The following is a 15,330-nucleotide window of genomic DNA, read 5'->3' as shown; positions in this document are numbered from 1 at the left end:
GGCAAGGACACATGTTGAAGGAGCAATTCATGGCAGAATGTTATGCAGAAAGGAATTAGGTTGAGAAGAGAGTTATTGCCTTTGTGTGGTGGTCCCAGAAAATACATTATTGTTATTTTACCTGTATGGAGTCGATGCTTCTTAAGGCTTTACTTAGTTGTTTCTTTAATCAAAGTGCAGACAAGAGCTACCATTCTTCTGGGCATGAATCACACCAGGGTGTATAGTTTCTTCTGAGTGTTGGCTTGGTGCTTGCTGAGTTCTCATATCTGGATTGTTGGGCTGTGTTTCTTAGTTTTCTTTCTTCCATTATGCCCGATCTAATGGAGACCAGGATCGTTAGCAACACACACAGTACCTTGGAATGGTGTCACATCTGTGTTTTCCCTTCAGGATGCCAGGCTGTAAGACTTCTAAAGGGTAGTTCATTGCGAGTCTCCACAAGACAGCCACAGATGTTGTGACTGGAGTTTCTGAGAATTGTCTGAAATGTCCAACTCTCACACAGTCCCTTTCAGTTGTCACGTGCTTTTAATTCCCCTGGGAGTTTTATTGACCAGCACGATGCAGCAAGCATATCCAACCCTCCATGGATAGAGAGACTTGATCCATTCAGACCAAGGAAGCACATCTGGGAGAGGATGTGTTACTAATGATGTGTCCACAGCATTCCACAAACATGCACTCATTAGTCTGGGTTCTTAGCTTTCAGGCACATCATGTAACTTTGTCCTGTAACAGCGGCTGTGAATCCTACTTTGTAGTTTCTCTGGTTGGGATGGATATCCAGGAGTTAAGATGCCAGCTCATGACAGTACTTAGCTGTGAACCTGGTCCTGGCTCCTGATTCCAAATTCCTGTCCATGCAGACTCAAGGAGGCCCACAGGATGACTCAAACTGTTAGGTCCTGCCCACCTCTGAGGGAGACCCGAAGAGAGTTCCAAGCTTTAGCCTGGCCCAGCTTCTGTTGTTGTAGTATTTAGGGAATGAACCAGTGGATGGGAATTCTCTCGTTTTGTCTCTGTACTTGAGCCTCAAATAAATACAAATTAAAAATGAAATAAAAGCTCTGGTTTATACTTCTATGCATGAGTAGTTTCTGGAACACTCAATACTTGATGAATTTGCAATGACCATTACTGCCTCTTCAGTGATTGACACAACTGACCAACAGACTTGTCAACAGTCATACTTCTCAGTCCAGAAGCCACAAACTGAATCATCCTGAGAGCAGTGGATGCCTTCGCGTTGGGAAGTGACATTTCCATCGAGAATTCAAATCCAACCAAGAGACAGGCCATGGGGGAAGTTAGCGGCGACAGCCCCAACTCCTCACACAGGTGAATGGATAAAGAGTTTTAGTCTCTGGGGCGGTCACATTTGCACCCCAACAACTTCTTACAACAACAAACAAATATTTTTCAGCCTATTTATACTTTGTGCCCAAACACGAAGCACATGGTTAGCCAAGAATCTGGAAATATTTTTGAAGACCCTATTGCACTGTAGGCTGGTAAATAGAAATCTTTGCAGCCTGTTGGGCTCAGTGGGGCTCTCCAGCATGTGGTTGGCCTTAATGCTTGTCTTGGGAAAAGCTTTCACTAGAAGAGCCCACCTGGGTACCGTCAAGGCCACAGCCAAGCTCCACTTCAACTCTGAGTGAAAAATTGCATGGACTCATATGAAATTGTCTGTATCTGAACATTTTTCACTTCTAATCAAATCAACCAATGTGATATAAGCTAGCTTGCAAAGAGACACTTTAATTCATGTGAAGAGCTTATCTGACTTGTATTTAATGGCTACTATTTGCAAATAGGTACATTCTTTAGATACATTTTCTTTTGGAAAAGATTCATTGATTTATTTGAAGATGAGAGGAGAGAGGAGGAGAGGAGAGGGGAAGAGGAACTTACAGTAAGATCGTTCTTTCCAGTGTTTCATTTCCAAAATGGCTATAACAAGCTGAGGCTTGGCCGGGCTGAACCCAGAAACAGGAACCCTCTCTGGGTCTCCTGCATGACTGGCACGTATCCAGGTACTCAAGCCATCATCTGATGCCTTCCTCAGGATGTCAGCAGGAAGCCGGATCAGAAGCCTGACAGTCGGTACTGAAGCTGGCATTTCTGGAAGTGATGCAGGCATCCCAAAGGATAGCTTAATAGGCTGCCCCATAACAGCCACCCCATCACACACAATTTTTTTTTTAATTGTAGGCATTTGTATGTTAAAGGAAGTTGAAACAGGAAGTTAGGACCTAAGATTCTGGAGTTATAGATGTGAGCCATTAGATTTTGGGTGATTCACTAAACCTATGACGTCTATTTTCTTATCCATAATAGTTTGAGAAAAGACACCTCAGTTTGTTGCAAGAAGTCAAAAGAGAGAGAAAAAGAGAGAGAGAGAGAGACTAGGGGTTTTCAGAGACCACGTGAACTTTAGGAAGCACGCAATAAATGTTTACTTTTGCACCGAATATGATCATTCTTTTCCTCTTCAGTTTTTTTCTAGTTTCCAGCATAGCTTTATTAACATGAACACAATAAACAAGCAGAAACTTCACGCAGCCATGTGTGTGTAGGTATATTTATAGATATATGCAGCTATAACTGTGGGACTCACCGTTTAGAAACAATTTGCTTTTGTAGTTTCTGTATAGGTTTATGTGCCATATTTCTGGACTTTAGATCATCCAACGTTGGTTAACGTATCATATCCAACCCGCTGAACCTTTCAAACAAGCTTGTGTTGGAGTAGAGTTAGGGACTGAATGATGCTTTCCTGGGAATCTCGTCAAAGCCTTCGTGTCCATTGTCACTGTTTTTGGGGAGACAGTCCTTAGAGAGCTAAAAAGAGTTGACTGAGCTTAGAAGGGTGGGATTCTATTGCAATAGGACTGACTTCCTCAAAGACAGAGAGAAATAGCAGACGTGTGCACACACAGAAAGGGCCTCGTGACTACAGAAAAGGAAAGTGGCTGTGTATAAATGGAAGTGAAAGGCTTCAGAAGAAGCCAGGGTTTGGAAGACACACACTCGATATTGGCATTGCAGTCTCCACAATTGTTAGAAAACAAATCAAGTGGCCTGGGGTATTGCTACAACCATCTTATCAACCACCACAACTTCTCAATACACTGCCTGTGAATCCTCATGGTCTTCAAATTCCAAAAGGATCTGTAAAGGAAATGAACAAGAGACATAATTTTAGATGCCATTTTACCGCAGTGTAATATCTGTTGATGAATTCCTCTTAATTTTTATTTATATTAGATGGATACATTTCATGTATTTTGCCTGTGCAGATTTAGTAGCATATGATATTCAAGTCTTAACCTGCATTGCCTCCCATGCCACCACTGTGCCTGCCCCTTCCTTTCTTATTTTCTTCTAAATTTTACAATGACATAATTTCAGCTGAATTTATAATCACACTGTAATTGTTTCACTAAATAAAAATACTCAGCAAGTAGTAAACAGAAAAAGCACTGTTTCTGAAGATTATGGATAAAAGTTGCAAGCAATAATCACATTTGAAAATGTCAATTTTGCTCATATATCCATTATATTTTTATACTCTGCATATTAGGTTGCCACAAATCAGGGGAAAATATATGATGTTTGTCTCTTGGGGACTGGCTTATTCCACTAGGCATAAAAGTTTCCAGTTTTATTTGTTTTGTTGCAAAAGATAAGATTTCATTCATTTCATGGCTGAATAGCACACACACACACACACACACACACACACACACACCATCACAAGTTCTTTGTCCTGTCATCAGTTGATGGCCATCTTGATTTCTTATTTCAGCATGAGTGTACAGACAACTATTTCATACGCTGATTTCACTTTCTTTGGGTAACTTCTCAGGAACGGGATGCGTGGTGTCATATGGAAGATTTATTTTTAGATTTCTTAGGAATCCCCGTACTGCCTTCCATATGCTTGTAGTCATTTACACTCCCAGCAACAGTATATTAGTGTATCTCTTCCCCCACATCTTCAACACCATTGGTTGCTTTTTGACTGATGAACTTCTTAAGGTCTTAAATTTGTGATTCCGAGAATACTACAACCATATTTGGTTTAAGGCATGGATTTCTTTCCTTTGTTTAATTATTTCTTCTTATAATAAATTCCAAGTTGTGGTATGATGGAACCAAGAGTTCAAATTCTTTATTACTTTCTCTACTGCTCATTACTAGTTCAGTCATACGTGCTTATTGACCACCACTGATATGAATGTCATCTTAGCATTTCACCTACAGCAAACATTGCTTTTTGCTCTGATTTGTCTAACACCTATAAAGCTCCGTATTCACCAACAAAGGGTTCACATAGATCCTACAAATCAATTTGTTATTTTGCTACAAACAGGGATTCAAAGAATCACTTGGAATTTTCAGTTTATTTACCCTGCTGGCTCTTTTTAAAGATATGTTTTACTTATCTGAGAGTTAGTAGGGTTTGGAGGGTGGAGAGAGAGAGAAAGACAGAGAGGGATCTTCCATCTGCTGATTCACTTCCCAAAGGGCTGTAATGGCTGAGTGTGGACCAGTTAACAGCCAACAGCTAGCAGCCAGAAGCTACAAGCCAGGATGTTTTACTGATTCTGCTAAGCGGGTTCATGTGTGTAAGCACTTGGGCCATCTGCTGCTGCTTTCCCAGGCACATTACAAAGGAGCTGGATTGCCAGCCGAGCAGCCTGGACTCATACCAGTACCCATTTGAGATGCCAGCGTCACAAGTGACAACTCTCCCCTCTGTGTTCCAATACTGACTCCTCCTGTTGCATCTTGTATTATGTCTTCTTACTCTGATTTTGGCGTTTTTTCATTCTGGACCTTGGTTTGACAGGTCCATTGTGAGGAGGGATGGGAGCTGAAAAACAGTCAATGGGAAAATGTTGCAGTAATCCTGAGTATAAGTGATTAAAGGCCCAGAACACCCGGCATAAAATAGACATTCAATGAATGTTTGTACAAAGAATGAATGAATAAATCTCTAAGCTCCTTCCTTCCTTCCTTCCTACCTACCTTCCTTCCTTCCTTCCTTCCTTCCTTCCTTCCTTCCTTCCTTCCTTCCTTCCTTCCTTCCTTCTTTTCTGCCTTTCTGCCTTTCATCCTTCCTGCCTTCCTTCATCCCACCTTTTTTTAGAAAGGCAGATTTACAGTGAGAAGAAGAGGCAGAATAAAGTTCTTCCATTCTCTGCTTCACTCCCAAGGTTATCAAAATGGCTGGAGCTGAGCCAATCCACAGCCAAGGAGCTTCTTCTGGGTCTCCCACATGGGTGCATGATCCCAAGGCTTTGGACCATCCTCTACTTCTTTTCCAGGTCACAAGCAAGGAACTGGACAGGAAGTGAAGCAAACAGGACAGGAACTATCGACCATATGAGATCCTAGAGCAAGCAAGGTGAATATTTAGCCACTAGGCCATCTTGTTGGGCCCTTCCAAGCTGTTTTCGAGATCAACTTAAAAAAGAAATTAGGGGGGCCCGGCGCGGTGGCGCAAGTGGTTAAAGGTCCTCACCTTGCATGCCCGGGATCCCATATGGGCGCCGGTTCTATCCCGGCAGCCCTGCTTCCCTTCCAGCTCCCTGCCTGTGGCCTGGGAAAGCAGTCGAGGACGGCCCAAAGCTTTGGGAACCTGCACCTGCGTGGGAGACCTGGAAGAGGCTCCTGGCTTCGGATCGGCATAGTTGCGCGCACTTGGGGAGTGAATCATCTGATGGAAGATCTTCCTCTCTGTCTCTCCTCTCTGTATATCTGCCTTTCCAATAAAAAAATAATAAAAAAATAAATCTTTAAAAAAAAAAAGAAATTAGGAACAACTCATCCCTGAATTAAGGCATTTCTAAAAAAAAAAAAAAAAGAGAGAGAATGATGACAGCTTGAATGGGTGGAAGTAGATCAAATGGTTAAATTCTGGATTCAGTGAAAAAGCAGTGCCTAAAAGACTGATTGAGAAAACAACTGCGCATTAAAATGAACAGGAGCGACCAGTACCTTAGAGTGCTGTCATGCCATTTGGGTACCGGTGCTAGTCTCAGCTGCTCCACTTCCCTTTCAGCTCGCTATGAATGGCCTGGGAATGCAATGGAAGGTGGTTCAAGTTCTTGTGCACCTACATCCTGGTGGGAAATCTGGAAGAAACTCTTGGATTCTTGCTTCAGAATAGTTCAGTTGCAGCCCTGTGGCCATTTGGAGAATAAACCAGCATTTGGGAGATCCTTTCTCTGTCTCTCCTTTTCTGTGTAAATCTGCTTTTCAAATAAGAATACTTAAACCCAGTTTTATTTTAGGATGTGCTCATAGAAACAGGATCTCGCCACTGATGAAGGACAGGGAATTTGATGAAAGTAAAATGGGATTTAGTTCAGAACATTTTCAGACATTGGAAATGAGAGTGGGAGAGCTTATTAGACAACTGAATATATATATATATTTTAGTTTAGGGAATATGTTTGGGATTTGCATGTAGTATGAACATGAAGGTAAGTAGGAAAAAAAATTCAAATTCTTGCAAGTTAGAGAAAAGGAGAGAGAATGAGGACAAAAAAGAAGAAGAAAAAGAAAATAAAGACAATAAACCCTTAGGAGGAAAACGAGAAGAAAACTATATTCTGGAAGTTAAGTGAAAGTACTCAGCCCCAGTGATGCATGAATTTCTAAAATTTTGCATCACAAAAATTTTAGCTTTTCATTTCATTTCCCATGACCTTTCGAAGTCTGTTTCCCAACTCCTGCTCTGCACTGACAGGTACAATATGAATAAAAATACTGGTAAAGGTGGTGAAAAACTTTTAATGTGCTTGTTCGTTATTGGTAAAGGACAAACACTTGTAGTAATTTGAAGGAAAATTTGGGGAGAGAGCCTCAAGACACCAACAGATGAGTCTCTTTAAGGAATCTGACTTGAGAACAGGAACCAGTTTGTCACCATGAAGCCATAGCAGTTGTTGACAAGATCCAAACACTACTGTGACAGACACGTGCATACTCAACTCCATTTCCCCTAACTGCTTAGCATGTCCTGTGATGACATCTCAGGCTTTGGGGGTCACCGAGTTCCATTCTCTGATACTAAATAAATAATAATAATAATTATTTGCCATTGCTGTACCTGATTTTTAAAATCACATCCTACCCCATTTTCCAGCTGTTTTTTTTCCTTTAACATTCCTGGTTCTGGTGAATCTAGTGGATGCTTAGAAGCTCTTAAAGATGGTGGAAACTTTTGTTCTGCATGAAACAGAAGCATATGGATGATTCCCTCTGAATTTACTGCACTAAGCACTTGCCACTGGATTTGGAATTTGTCATCAACAGCCTACTTTGAATGAAAGCACTGTATGAGGCTGGCAAAAGTCAAGCTGTTTAGTATTTTTACAGTATTCTAGTCTTGTAGCCCAATATCTAACATGTACGTAAATGAATTAATGATTTAGAAACAAGATTCAAAGAATGACAGAGTGATGGTTTGGGGAGTGTGCTTCAGTTGAAAACTCTTTGTCTGTGTGGATGAATGAGTGTATTTCCCTAATGGAAAATTCCTGAATGCTTTGGCGTGGCATGGCATTCAGGGCTTCCTAAAGACAATTCACATAGGTTTCGTTTATCCTTTTGGGCTTCACTGTGCTTGCCTTCTCACACTATTGTCATTCCCGGCTATAGCGACAGACTATTGCAAGAGTGAATAGGGTTGCCTGCACCTTATATGAAGTGTCTCAGTTTGATTCCTGTTCAGCTTTTGGTTTCAGCTTTTTGTCAGTGCACACTGTTGAAAATAATGGATGATGCTCACGTTGTCGGGTTCTTGTCACATGTGTGAGAGATAAATTGACCCCTGACCCCTAACCCCTGCTTTGGCCTGGCTCAGCTATGACTGTTGTGATGATTCTGTGTATGAACCAGTGGAGGAAGTTCTTTCTGTTGGTCTGTCTCTAGGCCTTTCAAATAAAAGTTAATTCATTGATTAAAAATATTCTCATAGACTCACAATGAAATGAACACCTGTCTTCTTAAATCAGTTATACACTCTGGATCCAACCCTCCCAAGAAATAACTTTTCTTTCCCCTCTTTTAACTCCCTATAAACCTTTGTTAAGATTTTCATTGATTTAAATTGCTGTAATAACCAATACTCAGGAAGTCTGGTTTTGAAAAGGAGCATTTTGCATAATATACATCAATTACTTGAAAAACCATTTCTGTGTGAAGATCAGGGGTAATCTGTAACTTTCAGATGTAGATTTTATAATGTCCATGGCAACCTTGGAGCAGCAATGGTGTCAGCTTTCAGCACAAAGAAGACTACGTAATAACAGGCATCATTTTTTGAGGATGGGTTTTAGATCTAACATTGTGCTCATTCTTTAATAAAGGCTATCACTCATTAATTTTAAGAAGCAACTCAATTGGAGAGTGACTGAGCCGTGGCTATTTCCAGACTTGATATATACAGCTCACGGTACTTTTTCCACATTGCCATAGGACTTCTCCCACGATACAACTCTACAAAACCTAAGTCATTATTGTTCATTTAAATTCAACTCTGCCCCACATACCCTCATGTCTAGTGAGTGAGTATGTTTCAAAAAGTGGAAAAAATATGTATCATTTACTCCATTGATAATTTTCTGAATCTTCTTTATGCAGTTCATACATTAAGTGATTCTGAGCCAAGCGTTTAAATCTTAGTTGAGTCAGGAAGATAATGTTAACACTTTGTCAAGCATTTGAATTGCTTCCAGCATATTGTCGTATAATCCTCTGTCCACAAACATCCCTTCATTATTGCCTAATTACATGCAAATTTCATAAATTGAAGGAGTTTTAAGGACTTGTCAATCTGTCATCTGAGGAACCACTGAAACATTTTGACTGCTAGATAAATAATCAGCAATAATCACACTATGCAAATTTGATATTTTCTGTACAATTATCTGAAACCACAAATAACTGGACACAAAGACATTTGGCATTCTCTCTATGAGACTTGACCTAGGGGCCCGTTTTCCATTTTTCCTCTTCTAAGCAGCGTGCTGGTAGGAAATTCGCCTTCTTTTGCCTAATTCCAACTGTGCAAATGTACCCAGTGGAAAAATCATGAGTATGTCAAGTGCAAAGAGAACGTTGTTTATCTTTATCTAGAGTGTGTTTCCTCTTGACAAACATTGTCTGGTTCCATTTTATTTTGCCTTTTGGCCATTTTCACCTCTTGAAATTTAATTTATTTTTTCTCACTAGTGAGGAGAATTCAGGTGGGCAGCATTCAGTGTCATTTTATTTTATTCACATTTGTTTTCTGCAATTCATTTGATTTTTCCTCTGAAGTTCACTTCTGGAATGTGTTTTACATCCAACATTTAGATGATCCCAATATTGAAATGCTAGTTACCATCCTACAATGAAACTTGAAAACAATTTTCTTTTTCCCATTGGATTCACTAAACTTACAATTAAATGTTTTTCCTTCTGTGGTCCATGTAAAAGGAGAAGGATCAGCCAGGTTTTGTCATTTTCTTGAAGATCAGCTACTGAAAAATTATGGGTGATAACACTGAAATTCTTTTATTTGTTTACAAAACCTCTCTCTCAAATGAAGCAACACAAGGTTACTTAAAAGGTTTCTTTCCTTTGCTATGTGAATATATTCAATCAGTGCTTCTCATAGTTGCACAGTTTTTTTTTCTGGTTTAAAATCCAAAGAAAACCATTATAATAATCCAATAAAAGCTATGATTGATTGATTGATTTGTTCATGGATTTCATGAAAAGAGCCTGCTGGTTATCATCCACCAGTAAGTTACCAGGAATTAGAAGTAATGAGAGGAGGGCCCGGCGCGGTGGCGCAAGTGGTTAAGGTCCTCGCCTTGCACGCCCGAGATCCCATATGGGCGCCGGTTCTAATCCCAGCAGCCCCGCTTCCCTTCCAGCTCCCTGCCTGTGGCCCGGGAAAGCAGTCGAGGATGGCCCAAAGCTTTGGGATCCTGCACCCGCGTGGGAGACCCGGAAGAGGCTCCTGGCTTTGGATCGGACGGAAGATCTTCCTCTATCTCTCCTCTCTGTATATCCGCCTTTCCAATAAAAAAAAATAATAAAAATAAATCTTTAAAAAAAAAGAAGTAATGAGAGGAGATATTCTTTTTATGGTTTGTTCATGGCCGGGCTCATTCATAGAATTAAATCTGGCATGCCAACCCAAAAAAGCTTTCAAAGAATCATCAAATATAACTGTCAGGATTTTTCTTTAAATTTCAAGACTCATAAGCAAGTAAAGTATTTTGATTTATTTCATGTAGAAGTGTCACTCATAAACTTGGAATTTAAAAGTGACTCAGTAAAATATTTTGTACCACATCACCTCATTTGCTTCTGAGAGGTCATCGATCGATAGAAAGCCACGCTGATTCACCGATGCTATTTCTAAGTCGCTGCTGAATGTGAAAGCATGAAGTATGTTATGTTGTTCCTCAAATATCAAAACATGTGAGGTTAACTTCTCCATCAGCAGAATAACAACACAGAGAGAGCAACATTCATGGCTTCACCAAGCTCCAAATCAAACACACGTGGGCACTTGGGCAGACAACAATGACAACATGAAGCTCCCTTGACGTATAATCGGTATGTTTAAAACTAATATATGAAAGGCCCTTCCTGGAGTGGTCTTATTTCAAGACGTTCAACCTATTTTTTTTAGCACTCTGATAGCAACAACCAGTGTATTTGTGCATTGCAAATTGCTTCAAGTTTTGAAATAAAGCCTGGTTAACTTGTCCACACATGTCTTTGGATTCAAAGCTCTTCCTGTAGGTTTTCTGTTAGCAGGGATTAATGGTCTGTAACTTAAGTATATATATATCTGGTTTGAGCTATCCAATATCAATAGAACTGTGTCGTGTGTGTGTGTGTGTGTGTGTGTGTGTGTGTGTGTGTGTGTGTGTGTATGCAGAAACTTCTTTGGATTCTAGAAGTGAATTAAAAAAAAATCAAACTATTTGGAATCAGATATTGGCAAATCATCCATAGTGACTGGCATGCACATAGATTTTATTTATCTAGAAAAACCTTCAGGGCCTTTCTTTGGCATTTTATTTCCATAGTGTAAGCTCTGGATGTTTGTAGCTATAACTCGTGGAAGTATATATCTTACTTCCTAATCATATCCTTGAATATGTGAGAACATTTGAAAGAGTTTGTAGAAAATGGAATTCATAATTGAATTTATTTTGTCATAAAACTTTGAAGTCCAAATAGTTTTTTCCGATGATATACATTTTCAAGAATTTTATAAGACTTTGTATAAGGCTTTGTATACTTTATTGATTTCCTAAAGTAATCATTTTATTCACTGGAAAGGAACTGTTTATTCAGAACATTCTTCCTGAATTGTTAAATATTTGGCTTTGTTTAATTGACAGATTATATAAAAAAGCAGGTTTGTGAAATGGAAAAAATGGCCACGATTTTCGATTGCTCTCATCTTTAGAACCATGTCAGGATTTAGTTAGCTACTCATTAAGGAATGCTTCTGAAAGCCAGAAAGCTTGAAAGACCCAAAGAGAACTTTTTAAATTTCAGAAAATGCTGTTAGTATCATTGTGATTATTGATGTGCCCTGGAAATAAATTTTCCTCCTTTTTGAAAATTTGCATTATTTATCTTGAATATATGACAGTTTATTTAAATGTGTGCCACTGATTGTAAAGTGTTCTGGTCATAATTGTTCCAAGGATTTGCAACTTCCCGACTTCGCTGTCACTTGCTTTCTCATTCACATTTCACTTCACAGAGTCCTTGTGCCATTTGCGAAAAGAATGAGAAAATATGAGCAAAGACTTGGTAAACAGCTTAGCACAATGAGAATATGCTTAGGTCTTAATGACACAATTTTAAAAGGGCATAGGCCAAAATATATGAAGCCGTGGACAGATGCAAGCAAACGTAGTCGTTGTTTTCTAGAACATTTATCATGGGAGAGGCCTCACTGACGTTTCAGATGGTTACTATTTCCATCCTTTGCTAGTTCCATGTTTTAGTCAGCTCCTGGGTTGTACCTAAGCATAGAATCTAATCTTATTAATATCCTGAATTAAGTTGTATACCATGCGCAAAACACTTAAAGCCGTGTCTATTCAAATGAAATGAAGGAAATTCCCCAAGGCTTCAAAGTAACCAAGATGAGTTGAAGCAATGGTTTGGCAAGGAAGATTCCAATGGCAGTGCTCGCATCTCTGTTTACTTCTGTATTGTCAGTTTAGTGTTTAGCTGGTTCAAGTTTCACGTTTTTGTGGCACAAGGAAGCATGGATGTCTACAATGAATCGAGCTTAAAATGTATTGTCTCTATTTTTCACTTGGAAATCTAATTTTTGCATTGCTAGGCTTGACTGGGGAGCTGGAAAACAAATACAAATGAAGGAGCTTCATCAACTGGCAACATAGACACGGAAGTTCAACCCCGTGGTTCTGCAAGAACATGAGAAGCTCGAAGAGATGTGTCATGTGAATAGTCCTGAAAAGTTACACGCAGAGGCATCAGAAAGTCTTTTACACCATCCCTGTGTTTGGCCACATCCTAGAACAATTGATCAGAGTCTCTCACAGGTATCCAGGCATTCTATGTTTTAAGCCACCTCCCAGGTGCTTTCAATGCTTACCCAAAATTTCAAATTGGTACCTTAGGACTTACTGTATATACCGGGTGCTGTTTCAGGTGTTAAATATCCATGAAGTGCCTCCCTGCTTAAAGAACTACCTAGTATTCAGATATCTTACGCCTGATCTGTGTTATGGGAATTATTCATTATGACTCATTTTATTCAACCTTGCAGGACACTTTTGCCATGCTGGGGAATTTAAAGTAGACATCCACATAGCTAGAAGAAATAGACTCAAATACTAATCAGAATACATTGGGTAACTAAAGATTTATTTTAATGCATCTTGCCCCAGATGCCTTCAAAATCATGCAAAAGCATTCCATCTGGGCAGACACATATGGAATTATTTGAAGGGTGTTGGAAAATTCCTCTTGATTCTAGATCTCTCTTCTAAAACTCACGTTACGGTTAAAAATGTCAGCATTAATCATTATTTTTCATGTAGGCCATCGAGGTCACATCAGACATTTCTTACTAAAGGACTTTCATTTTAAGAATTTAAGTGACAGTGTATCTGAAGGAAGTTTCACACGAAATAAGACATGAGTGAAAAATCTGTAAACTGTAAAATGTATGGAAGTGTAAATCATGGAACATTGGTTGATCATATTTGCAGTGGCAAGGACTTGATAATGTTATGTTGGTCACACAAACTTCAGAGAACTGTTATGGAAAGTTTGAAGCCAGGGTTCAGGGAAACTGCAAAAATTCTCAGGGAGAAGCTGGCAGTGCAGAAGGAAGGCAAGTGGGAACTCTTAAAGCTCAACCATGTGAACATGCCAACATCTGGACGTTGCTCTCCAGCTTGACACTGAACTTAGGATTATCTCTGATACAAGACTCCATTTCCTGTGACCAAGGATACACTATTTTACATTGGGTCTATTGCTTATCTTAATCATCTCTTGGCATCCACAGACCCTTTCTATACCGGGGAGATGTTTTCTGAATTGATTTGCTTGATAACTTACCTCTCCAAGGAGCGTGGTGATGCCAATCCTTCTCAAGTGAGACTGAGAATCGTGCATGGGTTTTATAAGAAACAGACTCCCTGGGATTCCTTCCAGGTCTCCTGAGTGAGTATGGCTTATGGGTGGGATGGAGTGATCCACAATTTAGCAAGTTTTCTAGCTACATTTCCTGTGTGGAAATATCTGAGACCAACAACTTCTAAAGTTTTCCAAATTAGTTATTTATTTGAGAGAACAAAGGGAAGAGGAAGCAAGACAGAAACAGCTCTCATCAGCTGATTCACCTCTCAAAGTGCTTCCAAACAGCCAGGACTGATTGGAACTGGGAATTCAACCCTGTTCTTCCAGTGCACGTAGAGACTCAGTCACTTGAGCCATCACTGCTGTTTACTTGGATCTGATTTAGAGAAGTTTAGAGTTAAGCATCAAACTTGGGGGTACTCTGATGTAGCATGCAGGATTTCATTTGGCAGCTTTATAGGTAGGCCAATGCCTGCTTAGTCATGTAATAAAGAAGAGAAAGTATTCCCCTTGTTTTTAGCTGGTAATAAATGTTGGTAATGCTGAAATATTAAAAATGCTTCAAATGAAATGAAATGCTTCTGTTGGACTACTATCTCTCCTCTGAGGACATTCACTAAACAATTTATTTAAAATTAAGATGAGATCTTTATTTTTATTTTTATTTATAATGGCTGAACTTTTCCTTTATCTATCTTTACACTGTTGGGAATCCTGAGACAGTTTGGGGTTCTGGGGGGTCTTTACAGGACATCTTGCATTCACTATGTAGTTGAGCTTCACTTTGAAACACAATGGGAATCTTTAAGTTTCACATACTTGCTTAACATACACACATACATAGTTTATAGCTATATAAAATTGTATAAATCAATGTATATAATTTATAGCTATATAAAATTATATATATGATAGATTTTAATTATATATATATATGATAAATTTTCCTTAATTCCATCATCATCTTTTGGTCAATGATTTCTGAACTGAAGTTTAAAAATATTTCTTCGTATTGTTCCTTGTGTTCCTTCTTGAGAGTGTGAAAGTTTTGTGTTTTAGTGGTTTGTAGCAGTGCTTTCCTCTGTGAATGTTTAATAATCTCTAATCTTGGTTTATCAACTCTTGCCTGTTTTTGTGGTATACATACTTTCAAAGTAGTGTAAACCCATATGTGTCACACTTTAATTTCATGAAAGAAATGTTCTAAGATTAGTTTAGTTTTACTTTGTCATTCATTTGAAAATACTTTGTATTGCTTTGACACTCCCTCCTTGCTATTGGAGGAAACCCTCCTGGAGGAATGGGACTGGAGCAGATCAGAGGTTCCTGGTGAGCTCATTCAGGAAGACCTGGCCACTGCTGCCATCGTGGTCTTAGAGACCTGGGGCCAGATGTTACGAAAGAGGAAATGATGGGGCCCGGCGGAGTGGCCTAGGCGAAGTGCTCGCCTTGAACGCCCTGGGATCCCCTATGGGTGCTGGTTCTAATCACAGCAGCTCCACTTCCCATCCAGCTCCCTGCTTGTGGCCAGGGAAAGCAGTCGAGGACGGCCCAAAGCTTTGGGACCCTGCACCCATGTGGGAGACCCAGAAGAGGTTCCTGGATCCTGGCTTCAGATCAGCATAGCATCTGGGGAGTGAATCATCAGATGGAAGATCTTCTTTT

This window comes from Ochotona curzoniae, unplaced genomic scaffold, assembly GCF_017591425.1.
Source record: "Ochotona curzoniae isolate NIBS_2020 unplaced genomic scaffold, NIBS_Ocur_1.0 contig_883, whole genome shotgun sequence".
NCBI classification, from domain to species: Eukaryota; Metazoa; Chordata; class Mammalia; order Lagomorpha; family Ochotonidae; genus Ochotona; species Ochotona curzoniae.
Note: the sequence above shows the minus strand (reverse complement) of the source record.